A 14296-nucleotide genomic window follows, 5' to 3' on the forward strand; every position below is an offset into this window, starting at 1 on the left:
GACTTTCCCCCTCTCTCCTTTCACTCTCTCCCCCAGATGGCAAGCAGTCCTATACATGTTAAATATGTCACATTATATCCTAGATACAATATATGTGTGCAGAACCGAATAGTTCTCTTGTTGCACAGGAAGAACTGGATTCAGAAGGTAGAAATAACCCGGGAAGAAAAACAAAAATGCAAACAGTTTACATTCATTTCCCAGTGTTCTTTGTGTGTAGCTGCTTCTGTCCATCATTGATGAATCGAAACTGAGTTAGATCTCTTTGTCGAAGAAATCCACTTCCATCAGAATACATCCTCATAGAGTACTGTTGTTGAAGTATATAATGATCTCCTGGTTCTACTCATTTCACTTAGCATCAGTTCATGTAAGTCTCTCCAAGCCTCTCTGTATTCATCCTGCTGGTTATTTCTTACAGAACAATAATATTCCATAACATACATATACCACAATTTACTCAACTATTCTCCAATTGATGGGCATCCATTCATTTTCCAGTTTCTAGCCACTACAAACAGGGATTCCACAAACATTCTGGCAGTCCCTTTCCCTTCTTTAGTATCTCTTTGGGGTATAAGCCCAGTAGAAACACTGCTGCATAAAAGAGTATGCACAGTTTGATAACCTTTTAAGCATAGTTCCAAATTGCTCTCCAGAATGACTGGATGTGTTTACAATGTATCAGTGTCCCTGTTTTCCCACATCCCCTCCAACATTCCACATTATCTTTCCCTGTCATTCTAGCCAATCTGAGAGGTGTGTAGTGGTATCTCAGAGTTGTCTTAATTTGCATTTCTCTGATTAATAATGACTTGGAACATCTTTTCATATGGCTAGAAATAGTTACAATTTCTTCATCTGAGAATTGTCTGTTCGTATTCTTTGACCATTTATCAATTGGAGAATGGCTTGGTTTCTTATAAATTAGAGTCAATTCTCTGTATATTTTGGAAATGAGGCCTTTATCAGAACCTTTAACTGTAAAAATGTTTTCCCAGTTTATTGCTTCCCTTCTAATCTTGTCTGCATTAGTTTTGTTTGTACAAAAACTTTTCAATTTGATATAATCAAAATTTTCTATTTAATAATCAATAATGATCTCTAGTTCTTCATTGGTCATAAATTCCTTCCTCTTCCACAGGTCTGCGAGGTAAACTATCCTATGCTCTTCCAATTTATTTATAATCTCATTCTTTATGCCTAGGTCATGAACCCATTTTGACCTTATCTTGGTGTACAGTGTTAAGTGTGGGCCAATGGCTAGTTTCTGCCATAGTAATTTTCAATTTTCTCAGCAATCTTTGTCAAATAGTGAGTTCTTATCCCCAAAACTGGGGTCTTTGGGTAAAAAGTGCTCTTTAAAAAAAAAAAAAAGAATATTAACAAAAAAGGTTGCCATCAGGTGTCAGCAGAATTTGAGTGCTGGCAAAATTGCTGAATAATGAAAGTTTTTTTGCATTAAGAAATCTAAAAGAATGACAACAAATATGTTATATAATACAGTAATGGGACCATTTTTTTTTTTTTTAACAAATGTGCTAGTCAATCAATCTCAATATGAGTCAAATCTCCTAGAAAAATAAGAAATTAGGGTCAGCTAAGTGGTGCAGTGGATAGAGCACTAGCCCTGGAGTCAGGAAGACCTGAGTTCAAATCTGTCCTCAGATATTTAACACTTCCTAGCTGTGTGGCCTTGGGCAAGTCACTTTACCCCAACTGCCTCACTCCTTCCCCAAAAAAGAAAAGAAAAACAACAAATGAAATTAGAATTTAACAGACTATAAGAATATAGCACAGTCATTCATTATTTGAACAAAGTGAAAATGGGTACAAAGTAGGAAACTTAAAATTGTATTGAAGCTTGGAACAACTGGCATGTGTTTCTTCATTTTAAAAACTAATTTAAACCTGAAGGTTCACAAAAGAAATGTAAATTTTTAGCAACCTTGTAAAAGCTCATTCCATATGTTTATTTAAATTAATCTGTTAAATTAAATAATATTTAAAACATTATCTTTTATAGTAGCAAAGGCCTAGATACAATGTACATGACTATCAAATGGGTAAAGGCTAAAAAAAATGTGGTAAGATAATAAAATACTGCTGTAACTGTAAGGAAAAGATGAATATGGTTAGAAGAATGGGAAGGTTGAAAATAGAAAAAAAATTCACAATGACTACAATGTAACTCAAAAGAACAACAACAATAAAACAATTGAAATTGAATGTTATGAAATGATAATAACCATCTTTGTCCCAGACAGAAAGCCTCTATCCCCCTTCACTGCAGAGATAGGAGAATATAGATTGCAATATTACATATAATATCAGAGGTTTTTTAATATATTGTTTAGTTTTGCTGAACTCTTTTTCCTTTTAAAAATATTTTGTCTTAACAGATGACTCTCAAAGAGGGGTAGAAAAGAGGGAAGCAAAATATGCCAATAAAATTTATTTTTTAAATATCCTAAATTGAAAAAGGAAAGAATGTAATGGGCTGAAGTTCGAGTTGATGCAATGAGGTACCAAGCACGTGAGGCTAAATAGTATTTGGACTATTAATATATATATATATGGTTGGAGAAAGAATGGCCCCCGCCCACTCTTTGTGCAAGTCCTAATGTGTTGTATAGGAAATGACAATTTTGGTGGGTGGAGACAGAGGGGCAGGAAGAGAGGTAGGGGGAGACTGCTGACTGGCTTCTTGTCGCAGCTGCTCACATTGCAATCGCAATCCCCCTTCACCTCCATTAACAATAAAGATTGAAGATTTTCCCCTAACCTGAATTCCTGATTCTGATTGATTTTAAATACGCAGTCATGACAAAAGAGAAAGGATTTTCTGAAGGTAGCAAAAACAGTGAAAATGCTTCATTGTCCCAAAGGTCAATCTTGCTAACTAAAAATTAATAATTTAAACAGAACCACAGTCTTATATTGCAATGTCTCATATCTTATGTTGATGGCTATGAGTTTTCAAAGACTATGCCAAAAAGGCAACATAAAGTAGCAGAAAGCCAGGTTTGAGGTCAGAAAAGTCTAGTTTTAAATTCCTTGTCTGTCTGTCTTCTTATACACACACATGAATACATATATCTGTGTGTGTGTGTGTATATATATATATATATATATACATATAGACATAAATACATATATGTACATATACATAATCACAGACACACAGAGGTTATATAATGCTGAGCAAATCACTTAAATCTCTCTGTAGGAACCAGATTAAATCATAAATGGGAAATACTTAACAAAATAAATAAAAATGTAATACAGACAATGCTAAGGTGTGGTTTTTCTGAATCAATATGCAAAGCAAGGATTTATCTCTATTTCAATTTGACATCACTACTCAAGAAGTGCTGACTTCCATTCCCAGAGGCAGTTTCATCTCTGGGGAGTTTTCTATATGAAGAAAAGCACAGCTTCATTCCCTCTTCCCTATTTCAGCAGGGCACAAGCTTTAAAAGGTCCTAAAAAGCCTTTCAGTGTGGATGTAGTGATAGATTGTATATCTGTTGTCACCAGAAACAGCCAAGCTATGTTTTAAAAGTTCATTAGTAAATTGGGCAGTAGTCAGCCAAAGTAATAGTCAGTATCACCTGTCAGATTATGGAATGTTTATAAATTGCATCTATAGATGTGATATCCACAAGAATATTTGGATATCTGACCATCTATAATATTTGGCACCTCTCTCATTGTACAAAATATTTCAACTATCATTGACAGTGACAGCTTCAAATGAAATTGCTCTCTCTGCATTTATCAATGACTCTTTTTGACCTCTCTGCAGTTTGACACAGCTGACTGCATCTTCCTTCTTGATACTCAGATTTTCACAACACTGCTCTCTACTGATTCTTCTAACCTAGGGGTCCTCAAACTACAGCCCGTGGGCTAGATGCGGCCCACTGAGGATGTTTATGTGGCCCGCCGGGTTAAGGCAAAATCAGATCGGAAATGACGTTCGACCTAAACTCAGTTAGCAACGCACACTTCCGGCACTAGGCTGAGGCGGCGGAGATAGAGTGTGAGGCAATACTCAGGTGAGGTGGGTTCCCAGGCCAGGGTGTGTGGTGTGGGGAAGGGAGAGAGATGCAGAAGACAGAGAACTGACGGCCCGCGGCCTTGTACAGTAACGGCAGCCACCATAACAGACAGGCGCGGGGGATGTACAGTGCATGCTGCGCATGTCACAGCCACTGCAGGGGGAATTCACTGTAGCAGTGAAGGTTGGAAGCAGGAGCGTGAAGAGCGGGAAAGAGAATGTGGGAAACGGAGGCATCACAGCGCAGAGGCAACTTGGAGGAAGTTAGGCATTGCAGTCTGTATGTCTCTGTGTGGGCAAAGTTATTGCTGGTATATTGTTTTTGTAGCGCTGTATATATATATATATATATATATATATATATATATATATATATATATGTATATATGTAGGTATTTTACTAATAGCAATTTGGAATCCCTAGGAAATAATGATGTCAAGAAAAAGAAAAATTGACCCGGAGTGTAGGATATTCAAAGAACAGTAGACTTATGGTTACTTTTTCATGCCGTACAAGGAAAGAGCTGTATGTCTGATATGCCAGAATATAGTGTCTCTGTTCAAAGAATATAATTTGTTTTATATTGTTTAAACTCAACATAAAGATAAATATGATTGTTTGGGTGGAGAAGTGAGAAAAGATAAATTATTAAAACTGAAAAATACATTAACAACTCAGCAAAATACTTTTGTGAAGCAGAAGCAGCTAAATATTTCATCACTGCGAGCAAGTTTTCAAGTTGCCAAGCTAATAGCACGCACTGGCAGACCATTCATGGAGGAAGAATTTGTTAAAAGAATGCCTTCTTTCTGTTGCCAAAGAGATGTATCCAGAGAAGGCCAATTTATTTAGTACATTGAGTCTTTCAGGACCTACAATTACATGAGGATTGAAGAAATGGGAGACAATCTGCATCAGCATTTGCAAAACGCCATAAAAAAAATTTCATATTTTTCCTTGGCCCTCAACAAAAGCAATGATGTTCGTGATTCTGCACAACTTCTAATTTTTATTCATGGGAAAAATGATTATTTTGAAGTCATAGAAGAGCTTGCTGCACTGCATCGAAGAAACAACTACAGGAGAGGATATCTATGAAAAGGTTTGCCAAACTATGAATGGTTTGGAGCTGGACTGGGCTAAACTAGCCAGTGTGACAACTAATGGTGCTCCTAGCATGGTGGGGTCTAAGAAAGGAGTAATTGCTCGCATTAACCAAGAGATGGACAAACATAACCATTCTCATCCAATAGCCATACACAGCCTTATCCACCAACAAGCGCTGTGTAGTAAATCACTGAAGTGGGACTCTGTTATGAAAATTGTGGTATCTTGTGTTAACTTCATTAGAGCTAATGCAATAAATCATAGACAGTTTCAGGAATTTCTGTCTGAGCTAAATGTTGAGTATGAAGATGTTCTATATCACACAGAAGTCCATTGGCTGAGTCGAGGGAGAGTTTTGAAATGTTTCTATGACTTACTTCCATAGATTACAACTTTTCTATTTTCAAAAAACAAATTAGTATCAGAGCTCAATGATGCAGAATTGAAATGGCACCTTGCCTTTCTGACAGATGTAACAGAGCTACTCAACAATTTCTATATGCAACTTCAAGGAAAGGGGAAGCTCATCTGTGATATGCAATCACATGTCAAAGCATCTGAAGTAAAATTAGGCCTCCTCATCAAACAAGTGAAAGAGGAAAACTTCTGCCATCTCCCCACAACTCAAAATCTGTTAGCAGAAAAACCGCTGATTGCATTCCCAAACAAAACATGTGTAGATTCACTGGAAAAATTGCAAAAAGAGTTCCAATTTAGATTTAAAGAGCTTCACCTCTATGAGCAGGATATAAAGCCTGACCCATTTTCTATTGACAATGAAAATGTGGGTACAATTTACCAAATGGAACTGGCTGAACTGCAGAATTGTGACTCTCTGAAAGACAATTCAAGTTAAGCAGCCTTCATAATTTCTATGCATCTCTCCCCTCTGTGACATATCCTCATCTCAGGAACCATGCACTCAAAATGGCAACCATCTTTGGCAACATTTATGTCTGTGAACAGACTTTTTCTAGAATGAAACATTTGAAATCTCCAACCAGATCAAGAATAACGGATGCACACTTGCATCACTTGTTACGACTAGCAGTGACAAATATGGAACCAGACATTGACCATCTCATTAGCCAAAAGCAGGCCCATAATTCCCACTGAAATACTGTTAAGTTTGTTGATTTAACGTTACTTCATTTTAAATATTGTATTTGTTCCCGTTTTGTTTCTTCACTTCAAAATAAGATATATGCAGCATGCATAGGTGTGAAGGTTTTCTGGAGGCAGCCTTAGTTTCAGTTACAATCAATAATTACTCCAAAATGCAGCCATCTGGTAAAAATGCAAATGTTTATTTCTCCTTCCAAATTAGCCCGGTTAGTTCAGAGGCCTATCTCTCTGCCTTGGTTCCAAGAGATCTTGCAGCTTTATCCTTGGCTTCTGCCTCTGCTTTCTTCAGCCTCCAGTCAGCACCAAATTGGAAGAAGCAATGAATCTCTCGCCTCGAAGATAGAGCTTATGGGTTCCAAGAGCTCTCTCTGACTCCAAGTAAATCTCTCTCGAGCTCCCAGAGTTTCTAGTAACTCCTCAAGTAACTAACTCCAGTCAGTCCCACAAGAAGAACTAAACTCAAGCTTCAAAAGCTCCCTATAAATGTGATCTCCCAAAGGTTAACTCCGCCTTCTGGAGGGAGAGGGATTCTGGGTTATCTCTCAGAGTGCTCTCTAGCCCTAAGGGAGGTGTGAATTCGGACTAAGTCCTACTAAGCCCTGCATCCTCCCAAACGTGTGAACTCCATTGAATACTTAGATACTTATGAGCTCTCTAGAGGTGTGAACACAAGCATTGTTTCTATCAGTTCCACCTAGTACCTTGTTTTAAGTTCTGGCCCAAAATATCTCTTTCTAAGATCAAATCAATTCCAATGGCTTAACACTTTGTAAAGATTCCAACACATGGGAATTTGTTCAAAGTTTTTGTTTTTACTATAGTCCGGCCCTCCAGCAGTCTGAAGGACAGTGAACTGGTCCCCTATTTAAAAAGTCTGAGGACTCCTGTTCTAACCTGTCTGAACAAGTCTCAGTATCTTTGGATGGACTTTCCCCCAGGTCATGCCCACTTACAGGCTGTCCCTCCAACAGGAGGCTTTGTTCTGAGTCCTCTTGTCTTTATGTGCAATTTTACTTAGTGATCTCATTAGCTCCCATCTAATCTCAGATCTAGTTATCTGGTCCTAATCTCTCTCTTGACCCCCTAGTCTTACATTTCCAACAGTCTTTTTGACATCCCAAATTAGATTATCTTGTTAACTACTTAAATGCAACATACTGAGCTCATGATGTTTTCCTCAAATCTTTTCTTCCCAATTTCTCTATTACTGTTAAGAAAACCTGCCACTGAGGTTTACAATCTACTTGTCATCCTCTATTCCTCAAATCTTTCTACCTCCCTCTCCTTTCCCTACTATCCAATTTTGTCTCTATATTAAATTGTGAGCTCTCTGAGGTTACCCACTTGGTCAACAAAAACTTGTAGTCTCAACTTCATATTATCTTGGATCTATGTCTCCACTTCTCCACTCACACCAATGTACTTCAGGGCTTTTATGCCTGGATTCCTGCCCTTCCTTTGGTAGCTGACATGTTTTTCTCTAGCTTTTCATGATACAATACATTTTAGGAAGGAGTTAGAGGAATTTTAGGAGCGCTCAGAGAAGGAGAACAAGGGTTGTGAAGAGCCATGCGATTACAGATTTAATGAATTGGGGACGTCTGTCCTAGGGAAGATTCCGGGGAGCCACAAAAGCACTGTACAAGTAAGACTGTATAAGTAGGAGATTAGAAGCAGTATAGCCCAGTGAAAGAGAGCATACTGTTACTAGCTAGAGAATGTCAGTTTCAAGCTCCAGCTCTGTCATTATTACCCACGTTAGCTTATAGAAGCCACTTAACCTGACCTGACCTAAGTTTCCTCATCTGTAAAGTGAGAGTGTTAGACTTGATTGGTGATATCAAACCGAAACAGAAACAGATCCCTAGAGGATAAGTTATTAAGCATTCTGACTTAGAAAGTCACAAAGTAATATTATCTATGCTGTATTACATTTTTATTTATTTTGTTCAACATTTCTCAATTACACTTTAGTGCACACATTTATGAATCTGATGCCCAGAATTAGATGACCTCTAAGATCTCTTCTAGTAATATTATAAATCCACTTGTTCAGTTTTAAGGTATGTTATAAAGAAGCAAACTTAGGAAATAAGGAAAAATTTTCTAATGAATACAGCAAACCAAAAGTGAAATGAGTTGTTTTGGGAAGTAACTCATTCCTTTCTCACTAAAAATTTTCAAGCAAAAGTTGAATGAACATTTACTTGTCAAGTACATTGTAAAGGATTTAAAAACAACAATAACAACAACAACAAATACAGACTGGTCTAGATGGACACTGAGATTTCTTCCAATTCTAAAATGCTATTTTTCTATGAAATGTCAACAATCTAATTTGAAAACAGACCACTACACTTTTTACTGATCTTTAAATTAACATATTAAATCATATTGTGTCATTCTTCCAAAGCATAAGATAGCATATGTAATGGTGAAAACAGCAAGATGAGTGTTTACAGAACACTATGAATTAAGCAAAAGACAGCTGCTACCTGACCAACAGAGACACATGGACTATGAGCAGAAGCCCTGCCAAGTTGGCAAATTAAGAAAAAGTTAAACGACTAGAATATTTTCAGCTATGTATCTCTTTAAAAAAATTTTTTTAACATGAAAAAGAAAATTTTAAGTTCTGTCTAAATTCTACATTTAAAAATAATTTTTAAAAATTTTCAAAGCATCAGTTTTTATTTTGATTTTGCCATACTACTGAAACATTAATCTAAAATTATAGAAAGAAACACTCATTTTTCTATAATTCAAACCACTCACTGCATCAATCATCAGGAAAGAGATTATAAGTAGGAAGTAAAAATAACACTACACTGCCAGGAATATACCTTTCATGAAATCTACAAACTTTACTCCATTCTTGAGGAAAGAAGTCTTTAGAGTCCTGACTTTGCAGGATAAAAAATGTAGTTATTTCATTGAGCTCTAGCCTAGTTATAATGGAAAGCAGATTAAAATCGGCACAATAATGACAAATGAGTAAATAGATGAAAAAAAATAACTAAGTGTTAACTATTCATAGTAATGTAGTATTACCTCATTTCATAGAGTTTGAAACTAAGGCTCTGAGTGGTTAAATGACCAATTCATGGTTACCATCTAGTAACTTCTGAAATAATACTGAACTTTTGGGTCCAACCTCAAGTCCAAGCAGTACTTCCAAGCATTGGGAGAAATGAAAGCTAAGAACACATTAGTGAATCCATAGGGTGTTATACTGTAGGATAGCACAAAGCCACCAGACCCGATTCTTTTACTTACTCCCCATATAAAAATCACTTCTACTTTATAAGACTTAGTTACTTTATATAAATGATGGGATTAGACTAAATTACCTCAATTACTTTATGTAAATGATGGGATTGGACTAAGTTACTTCTGGTATACTTCCTTAGTAGCTTTAAATCTATAGTTCTAAGTATAATAATGTTCATAATTATTATAGAGTCATGAAGAAAATACCAAATCATTTTCAAATTAAATGCATAACTATTGAGACATTAACACCTAAATTACAATTTTCACATTCTAACTGGCTATTATCTCTATTCACCAACAGTGGGGCAAAGTTCAAAGGAAAAGTTCAGATGCTAACAGTGAAGTGTATAAAAGAAATCAGTATCATTGATGTGATATCTGATACATTCTCAGGCTAGTTCACAAGATTATTTAACGTAGTTGGAATACTGTATATTTCCAATTAAAACTTTAGTGACAGAAAATCATACCACTGCAAATAGTATTTCTCTTAAATTATATATTAAGCAGTCTTTGGAGGACTCATAATAAAATCATCAATTTTAATTTTACTTTGGGGAAATTTATTCTGAGTACCAAATAACTAACTTGCAAATGAATGTTTGGAGCAAAACCTGTTACTAACTTGCATTAAATAGGTTGCAGTTATACAGGGTTTTAAGGATAGCACAAAGCACTTCAAATATTATTTCATTTGTTGGTAACCTGGAGAGTAACTACCCTGTCTGTATAAATCCAAAAAGAAGTGTGAGGTACATTTAAAAAACCTTTCTTCCCAGAGCAAGGCAAAATAATAGCATTAGGCTTTTAAGCCTTACAATTATCTGAGAATTGCTAAGAACAGCAAAGTCATTTACAATCGATCATACAACATTGCTGTTGCTTTGTATGCAGTACATTTCATTTTGCTTGAGCTCATGAAGTACATGGAAGTTTTTCTGAGAGCATCCTACTTATCATTTCTTTTAGAACAATAATATATCATAATTACATACCACAATTTATTCAGTCATTACCCAATTGATGGGGCATTCCCTCGATTTCTAATTCTTTACCTGAGAAAAGAGCTGCTATAAATATCGTTGTACATATAAGTTCTTTCCCTTTTTAAAAAAAAAAATCTTTTGGGATTCATATCTGCTAGTGGTATTGTTAGGTCAAATGATATGCATGATTTTATAGTCTTTTGGGCATGGTTCATATCTTTTTATTATTCATCAATTGATGATTGAATCCCAATTTTTTTTTTTAATAAATTTGAGGGCCCTATACATTTGAGAAATGAGGCCTTCATCAGAGAAACTTGCTTCAAAATTCTTTTCACAATTACTATTGATAACTGTATCTCTTCCCCCTTTTCCCCCTCCCCCCGTTTATTCTATTCTCTTTTTTTCTTCCTGTCCCTTCCCCTGATCCTCCTCAAAATTGTTTCTGACCATCCCATTACCCAATATGCTCTATCTCCTACTACCTTCTCCCTTCTTTATTATCTTCACCTCCTACTTTCTCTGCAGGGCAAGATAGTTTTCCATACCCATTTTGAGTGCATAAGAATTATTTCTTAAAATTGTCAAAACTTTGCTTTTAATATCCCAGAGGACATTTCCTTATACAAAATAAAAACAGGATAATGGGATTATATGTGAAACTGTGACTTTCTATTACATTATTACATATAGATTGCTCTTCTTTTCAAGCATCTGATAAGTTCAATATGTTATTTTCAGTTATTCTCTTTGTACATTATTTTAAACCTTTTTCTATTTCTGTATTAAAAAAAAAAAAAAAATTCTTGAACACTGACCAGATAGTTTTCTATGGAAGAAACTCAAGTCTTCAGCAATTACATTAAAAATGTTTCATGCCTAATTTACCTGTAAGATCTTTAGAGAAGGGAGGAATTTATGACCAAATAATAAAAAGAGAACATTATAAAATGCAAAGTGAATAATTTTGATTTAAGTTTTTGCACACATAAAACCAATGCAACCAAGATTAGAAGGGATATAGAAAGCTGGCAAACAATTTTTACACAGTCAATGTTTCTGATAAAGACCTCATTTCTAAAATACATAGAGAACTGGGTCAAATTGATAATAATACAAATCATTCCCTAATAGGTGAATGGTCAAAGGATATAAACAGACAATTTTTAGATGAAATTAAAGGCATCAATAATTATATGAAAAAATGCTCTAAATTACTATTGATTAAAGAAATAAAAATTTAAACAATTTTGAGGTATCACCTCACTCCTATGACATTGTCTAAGATGAAAGAAAAAGATAATAAAGGTTGGAGGGGATGTGGGAAAATTGGCACATTAATACATTGCCAGTGAAATTGTGAACTGATCCAATCATTCTAGAGAGCAATTTAGAAGTAGGCCCAAAGGGCTATCAAACTGTACATACCCTTTGATCTAGCAATGCCATTAATAGGTCTGTATCCCAAAGAGTTCATAAAAGAGTGGAAAGGATTCACATGTGCAAAAATGTTTGTAGCAGCTTTTTTGTGCTGGCAGAGAGTTGGAATGCTTGAATAATTACAGTATTATTAAAGTAAAGGAATATTATTATTGTACAAGAAATGATGAGTAGGCTGATTTCAGAAAAGCCTGAAAGACTTACATGAACTGATGCTGACTGAAGTGAGCAGAAACAAGAACATTCTGTACACAGAAATAGCCAAGATTGTGTGATGATCAACTATGAAGAAACTTTATCTCTTCTCATCAATTCAGTGATCTAAGATAATTTCAATAAAACTAGATGGGAAATGCCATCTACATCCAGCATATAGGGACTGTATGCAAATCGAAGCATATTTTTTTCCTTTCTCCTGATTCTTCCCCTTTATTCTGATTTTTCTCTCTCAACACTAAAATATGTAAAAAAATGAATGTATACGTACAACCTAAAAAATATCTATTAAAAACGTTTCATACCTCTAACAATATGAGACATGAAAATTAAAATAAGCCTGAGGCTCACTATTACACAGATTGGCAGAGATGACAACAAAAGAAAGTAGCCACTGTTTGGAGAGGTAGTGTAAGAACAGGCACCCTAATTCCTTGTTGTTAAAGTTTTGAGTTGATGAAATCACATGAAATCAATTTGGAAATTGATATGATACCCTATGACCAATTGATACCACTATAAAGCATGTATCACCAAAGAGATCAAGAGTAGAAGGAAAAATTCATATATTTTATAGCAGAATTTTCTGGTGAGCAGCAAACAACTGGAAACAAAGTAGTTGTCTATCAATTGGGGAGCAGTTAAAAAAACTATGATACATGAATAAAATGGAATACTAATGGACCAGAAGAAATAACAAAAAGGATAGATTTAGAGAAATCTAGGAAGATATGAAATGACAGAGTGAAATGCTAACTATGTGCCAGGAACTACAAAAATATTTTTTCATTTTACTCTCAATAACCTTTTAAGATGAAGGCTAATGATACCCATTTTAGGGTTGAGGAAACTTGCCCAGGCTAGCTGAGATTGGAACGCAGGTCTTCCTAATTCCAGGTCCAGCATTCTAATCACAGTACCATTCCCACTCGCATAAAGAGAGAGAGGAAGAGTGATAGTTATGCAAAAACAAAGGAAGGAAAAAAAACCAGCAAGGAAATATTTTTTTAGGACTACACAGAAAAGAACAGAAGGCAGTTATGATTTTAATATAGACTTTTAAAAATAATTAGATTTTAAAGTATTTTATGTGCTAAGCACTGTACTGTTTTTAGGAATTTTATTTTAAAAAGGACAATCTTTCCTCTCAATAAGTTTACATTGTAAAGAGGCATATTTAATGTGATTTCATTTTTAATCTTCTCTTATTGGATTTCTTTAAACATTAAAATGTTAATATTTGTCAATGAGTCTCTATAAGAAAAACTTCAAAAAACCTAAAGAGCTATCTAAATGTAAATTTATTATTATTGTTATTATTATTATTGCTACTGTTATAACAATCTTTACAATAAACATCACTACCACCACCACCATTCTTATAATTACTACCATTACAACTATTATTACTACTATTGCTGCTACTACTATTATTGCTGATTCATGTTTTTTAATATAGAACATGCTGTTCCCAGATATAAAATGTGCTGAAATATGTTTCTATGTTCAGATATTCTCCTATATCTTTTCAAGTATGTTTTAATTCCAGGAAAATGTATAAAGATATTCACTAAAATGTGTAAACTTAAAATTCTTTCAAATATTCTACTTCGGGCTATATTTAAGAACACGTTCAATAAAAATCTATTTCATATGCCACAACTTTAGTGTTAATATAAATTATGTATAATAGATACTTGGATAACATATGTTAAAAATGAAAACTTTTTCAGAGAAATCTCCAGAATAAAATAAGTTTTCACAGAATTCAATTTTAGTACTTAAAAGATTCTCAAATCTTAACTGGGCATAGGAAGGGTTTGTATAAGCAGAATGCTGTCCAGTACATTATTTAACATTAAAATAATTTTATTAAAATAACATATATATATACACATACACATATTTTTTTAGCCTGCTGCATATTATTATGTTAAAAGTTAACAAAGTATTTTACACATATTTCATTTGATCTCATAATGACCATACAAAATAGGCACTATAATTATCCCCGTTTTATAGAGAAGGAAATCAAAACTGAGAGAAGTGATATAATTTGTTAGCAAATATATGAGCAAGATTTAA

At 34.6% G+C, this 14296-nt stretch overlaps 1 protein-coding gene across 7 annotated transcripts in view; it reads right to left on the reverse strand.

Annotated features, from left to right (window-relative positions):
* LYST (lysosomal trafficking regulator) overlaps window positions 1-14296 on the reverse strand; it is a 221227-nt gene that overhangs the window by 59479 nt on the left and 147452 nt on the right. The window lies entirely within an intron of this gene.

This window comes from Sarcophilus harrisii, chromosome 4, assembly GCF_902635505.1.
Source record: "Sarcophilus harrisii chromosome 4, mSarHar1.11, whole genome shotgun sequence".
Lineage (NCBI taxonomy): Eukaryota > Metazoa > Chordata > Mammalia > Dasyuromorphia > Dasyuridae > Sarcophilus > Sarcophilus harrisii.